At 39.4% G+C, this 6,000-nt stretch overlaps 1 long non-coding RNA gene across 2 annotated transcripts in view; it reads left to right on the top strand.

The window, feature by feature from the left end:
• The window catches only part of LOC137622302 (uncharacterized), a 333,069-nt gene that overhangs the window by 286,999 nt on the left and 40,070 nt on the right, over nt 1-6,000 (top strand). The window contains exon 1 of one of the 2 annotated variants that reach the window (XR_011040415.1): nt 1,284-1,389. The exons of the other annotated variant lie outside the window; for it this stretch is intronic. This is a non-coding gene — a long non-coding RNA (uncharacterized lncRNA). Of the gene's footprint in view, nt 1-1,283; nt 1,390-6,000 lie in introns of those variants that run through there. 2 annotated transcript variants of the gene reach the window in all.

The raw sequence follows: 6,000 nt of genomic DNA, 5'->3' as shown, positions 1-6,000 counted from the left end.
TGGAAGAGGCAATGCACAGTGACATATATATGATCAGCGCCCAAACCCCCTCTCCACCCAAGCTAGGACCGAGGAGGGTCAGGCAGTGGCTGCTGATGACTCAGTAGATAGACCTATACTCTCCCCCAACACCCCCATCCTTAGTTCACAAGGATGGTGAGGTTGCAGTGCCTAAGGAACGAACGAGTTCAAGTGGGACTCGAACCTCAGTCTGGCGATCACCAGGCAAGGGACGCTACCGACGGGCCAACAACAGGACGCTACCAGTGGGCCGATGTGTAGCGGAGGAAACTCCACAGCTTCAATATACTCTACTTTCAGGGCTGTTTTCTTGATCCTATCACACAGTGGAACTTTGTGACCTACAGCCCGGATGTACAGTACCTACAAGATCAGTTTAGTATACTTTCTTAGCTATTTAGAGTATTACACATCCTATTGCACTTTTATTGTTAAATCCACATTATCGAACCTCTTAGAAAACAAGAAATTCTTCAGTTTCCGTTGAAAGACTTTAATATCTTCAGTCTTTCGGATGTCTAGAGGGAGCTTATTGTATCGTCTTGGGGACATATATTAGAAAGCTCTAGAACCTACATTAGACATTCACCTCGGCTCCCATGATTTTAAACCATCTATACCTATTCTCTTGTCTACTACCTATATGTTTCGTTGGCTGCACAACATGTAGCAATTCTCTTAGGTATTTTGGACGTCTGGTTCTGATTGCTCCTGATACGGCAACCTTCAAAGAGATTGGACAGCAAAATCTTGCAAGCAGGAATGGAGATAACGGTGAAGATTAAAATGTCTACAGTGCACCGCATGAGGTCCCTTTGTAGCACTACCTTTCCTATTCACCCTAGCGATTGTATACTTTCCCTCTTGGGCATCTTCTATTCACCGCCATTATGGCAGTACTAGTGTATGTGATCCGTCTAAAGGACAGCTAGATATTTAGATAGATAAGGACACACTCCTCAAACCTGGGTATGACTACTCCACAGACACACACACACACACACACATATATATATATATATATATATATATATATATATATATATATATATATATATATATATATATATATATATATATATATATAACACCAAACTCTTGCTATTTATTAAATAGGGGAGGTATTTACATCATTTTGTGTGTGCGCATGCGTGGATTTCATGCAGAGTATAATAACGCAATGGATAATAAATGACATGTCGCCATGTTGTTTTTTGGTAGCTCCATAATCCTTGTCTAGTTCATTTGTTTACATTTGTGGCCTACTCGTCACGGAAGGCGGTTCTACTTCAAGTTGTTCTTATATTTTGTCTGTGAATTTTTGTCTGAGAGAATTGTCCATGAGATAACGTTGGTGTTTATCATGCTGTAAGTATAAATCTTATTGTAATCTTGTTGGTCTTATGAACATTTAAAAGTTACGGCTTGTTTTGTAATTGCACAAAATTGTCAAACATTGACCGAAGCGAGTTCATTTACAGAATTCGGTAAAATTATAGTTACGGACGGAACAACATTTTGAACAGAAAAAAAATAGTTATTTCCTATAATAAATAATGTGCTTTCAGGGTGTATGTAAGTTAGCGGCCTCCTGTATGTTTAATTATGGCTAACTGAGAATACGGCAGTGTAAGGGAGGTCGCAGGGGGCTAACGCCCCCCCCCCCCCCCCCTTTTGGTATGTAGGTAAGAACACGACTTGTAGGTTAGGTTAGGGGGGAAAGTTTAGGTTCTTTTTTTAATCTATGCAAGACGAACTGGCCACTGATATACAAAGGCTCCGTGCTTTCACTGAAAAAAGCAAATAAACAGAAAACCCGTTAGACCGTCTAAGAACGGGGATTTTTTTTTTTTTTTTTTTTTTTTTTTTTAGAAATCTATTGGTTTATGTTAAGTCGTGAGTTCGCTTCACTCACAGAGAAAAAAAAATCAAGCTCGTATGTACTGGCAAGCGATACATGCTGAGGTGCGTACACTGACCCCATTGATTAATATTTCCTAGATAATTAGGTTTTTATTTGTAGTGAAAATAAGCGTCATTTTCGAAGAAACGAATGTAGAAAAACTTTATTCCTCCCGTAACTACAATAAAAACTTAGAATTCATTTAAATGAATTATCAGGAATAACATTTTAACATTTAAACTATCTATGATATTTCAAAGAACTTTTTAATATTTTTTGATACTCTGTAAAGGGAATAAATTAACCTTCGATCTCCATAATAGAAGGTAATTGCTTTGTAGCCTCCGTCGAATTTAGTCTGTTACTCCAAAGATATGCTGGTATGGGACGTTTAGAATGTATTCGTGTGAATTAGTAACACTTTTGAAGCTGTATTTGTTTATTCCGTGTTTACTTATTCATTTATTTTTTCCTCAAATTGAAGAAACACATTTATAGACTAGAACTACACTAATATAGGTAGCGTAGGCCTTGGCCTAGGCTACGCTATGACTTTTAATTATTAATTACAAGTTTTGACATTTTGATCCTAATTAACATTTGCTTTATGCACAAAACGACTTAAGAAAAAATAGTTACAACTTTGAATTCCTATCCGAAAGGCATAACGTTTTAGCGAACTTGAAAAGCAGCAGTATAATGTAAATTGAGCTCTCTTTATGGTTTCGCAGAATTAATCCTTGTTCAACTTCCGTAATATGTGACAGGATTTCTCTCTCTCTCTCTCTCTCTCTCTCTCTCTCTCTCTCTCTCTCTCTCTCTCTCTCTCTCTCTCTCATATACGACTCCCCCTCTGTGGTTTAGATTCACTCTTCGTACTTAGTTCTTTACTAATATTTTGGGTAGACAGTCATTGTTTACGGTCTTCAGACATTTCGTATTCATACTTCAGATTGCTCCGAAGCTATTTTAAGAATCCCAGCCCAAAATCTTACCCAGAAATCAATCTCTCTCTCTCCTCTCTCTCTCTCTCTCTCTCTCTCTCTCTCTCTCTCTCTCTCTCTCTCTCTCTCTCTCTCTCTCTCTCTCACACACACACACACACACACACACACACACACACACACACACACACACACACACACCACACACACTCGCTCTCACACACACAGACACACACCTCGCTCTCACACACAGACACACACTCGCTCTCACACACACAGACACACACTCGCTCTCACACACACAGACACACACTCGCTCTCACACACACACAACCTCACATAGACACATTGTTCTCATCTCCAGAAAGGAGCCAAAGTAAATGGCAAATATCCTTCATCTTTAGATTCGCCTGAGACTCATGGTCCAAACGGTGACATTATATACCGAGAGATCCTCCCGAAGCTGTACTATGAAGTAAAGGGAATAAATAAAAGAGAGAGAGGAAGAGGATATTCAATCGGTTTTCGATATCTTGCGTGGCACTTGCATAAAACCAGTCATGTCAGGAAAAGGATCTATACATTTATTGGACCATAGGATACACCTGAACTAAAGGTTTCCTTTGGGGGGGGGGATTTTCTCATGTCTGGTGGAAATTAATTATGGGCGTAATTTACGTTTTGGGAAGAATATTTATAATAGATTGGTTTTAAAGATGCTAATTATTTACAATTATTTACAATTATTTATTGATAGGATCGTTAATATTGTCTTAATTTTTAATTCATTTTTATTTGTTTCGGTTCGTTCGTCTACCAGCAGAATTATAGAAAATCCACTGTGAAACTCTATATGAAAATGTTCCTTTAAGGTATTACAAGTGACTGGCAACCAGCGATTAGAATTTGGAGAGCGATAGGAAAGTATTTTTAGGAGAGAAGGAAAATTTATAGCCGCCTTGCTTCAAGAATCGTAAATCTTATACACAAGTAAGGTAGATTTTGATAAAATGTAATTACTTCAAAGAAAATTATAATAGTGATATCGTGTGAATCTTTTGAGATGTTGTTTAGGTCTTGAGAACTAAACTGAACAAGTTAAAAAATGGCAGAGATACTTATTGAGCGACTTTAAAGGTGTCTGGTTTCAGTTCCAGATTCATCAGAATAGATACTCACCAGAACGTCAGCCGGGCACGCGGGGGGGGGGGGGGGGGGGGGGGGGGGTTCCCCCACTGTGGTGCCCAACCACAGCAGTGGCCTCCCCAGTAAACTGCTTAAACTCTTGGTCCTTGGCGGGGATTGATCTGCTGCCATGCTAATGCTAGGCAAACACTTTACCACTGTACTATCAATTAGGTCAAGGATATGTATTTCCTCATCCTTTTTTTTTTTTTTTTTTTTTTTTGCACCGATTTTGATCAAACTAGATAATCATGTTGGGTGTGATCCAAGGATGAATCTCTAACATTTTGGATAAAAGTACACCAAAGTACAAGTACGCAACATTACTTTGAAAACAATCCCAATGTTAAGTAAAGGACAAATGTTTTATTAGTTTATTTTTCGTTTGTGAACAACATTGGGCAAATTCTACCGAATCAATTTCATCGAAATTTGGACATATGTGGTATGACTCAAGGACGACTTCATTATATTTTGAAGAAAATACATCGAAGTATAAGTAAGCAGCAGAGTTAGAGCAAAATAAGACTGCTTATGGGAGCCAGGACATGCTCTCTATCGAATGACTATCTATACTCGATTTTTTTTTAATGAGGCGCATTTGCACTGACTCGCAACGGTGCCCTTTTAGCTCGGAAAAGTTTCCTGCTCTCTGATTGGTTATAATTATCTTGTCCAACCAATCAGCGATCAGGAAACGTTTCCGAGGTAAAAGGGCACCCCTGCGAGTCGGTGTAAATCTGCCTCACTAAAAAGAATTGACTATAGTTAGCTATGTATTTAATTCAAATTAAAAACAACAACTTTACAATGCACCTGTTCCATTTGGTTCCTGGAAATTACATTTGGATGCAGTAGTTAACTCTTTACCCATATTCACCCTAATCAACAATCTATGTCAGTCGACTGGGAAAAGCAATTTTACAATAAACTGCTTATGTTAACATACGTGCAATGTGATTTATAAGTATTTCAGTGGAGATAGAATAGAAATCATAGTGCCCTTACTTTGCTTCAAGGTGGAAGATGGGGTAAAATCCAATGTTTTATGGAGGGACCTCATGTTTGATGAACGTTTTATCTATTGAAGATTTTGCTGTCGGGTCCTCTTACAACTGTGGTTGCTAGTTATCTAGCCACCTACATTTCTCGTTACTTCCGACTGACCACATACTCCTCATGTTTATCGTATGCCTGGCGTATAGCTGTCTTTGCTTTGGTTCCGAGTTCCTGTGTGTTGTTGCGCTGGATCTGGTATAGTGGCTGATCTGGTTCTGGCCTCTTACTCCTGTTGTTGCTTTGAAATTGGCCTCCTCCTCCTGTTGTTCTGGATTTGATCTCCTATTGTTGCCTTGGGATTGGCCTCCTACTATTGATGTTGCTTTGAGATTGGCCTCTTACTCTTGTTTTTCGGGATTTGGCCTCCTACTCCTGTTGTTGCTTTGGGATTGGCCTCCTGCTATTGATGTTGCTTTAAGATTGGCCTCTTACTCTTGTTGTTCGGGATTTGGCCTCCTACTCCTGTTGTTGCTTTGGGATTGGCCTCCTGCTATTGATGTTGCTTTGAGATTGGCCTCTTACTCTTGTTGTTCGGGATTTGGCCTCCTACTCCTGTTGTTGCTTTGGGATTGGCCTCCTGCTATTGATGTTGCTTTGAGATTGGCCTCCTACTTCTGTTGTTCTGGATTTGGCCTCCTCCTGTTGTTGCTTTGGGATTGGCCTCCTACTATTGATGTTGCTTTTAGATTGGCCTCCTACTCCTGTTGTTCTGGATTTGGCCTCCTAATCCTCTTGTTGATTTAGTATTGTCCTATTACTCATATTGTTGCTTTGGGTTTTGTCCTCTTACTTCTATTGATGCTTTGGGATTGGCCTCCTACTCCAATTGCTGCCTTGGGATTGGCCTTGTACTCGTATTGATACTTAGGGATTGGCCTTCTACTCTTA

This window comes from Palaemon carinicauda, chromosome 29 (genome assembly GCF_036898095.1).
Source record: "Palaemon carinicauda isolate YSFRI2023 chromosome 29, ASM3689809v2, whole genome shotgun sequence".
In the NCBI taxonomy this organism is placed as follows: domain Eukaryota; kingdom Metazoa; phylum Arthropoda; class Malacostraca; order Decapoda; family Palaemonidae; genus Palaemon; species Palaemon carinicauda.
Note: the sequence above shows the minus strand (reverse complement) of the source record. Positions and strands in the feature narration are given on the sequence as shown.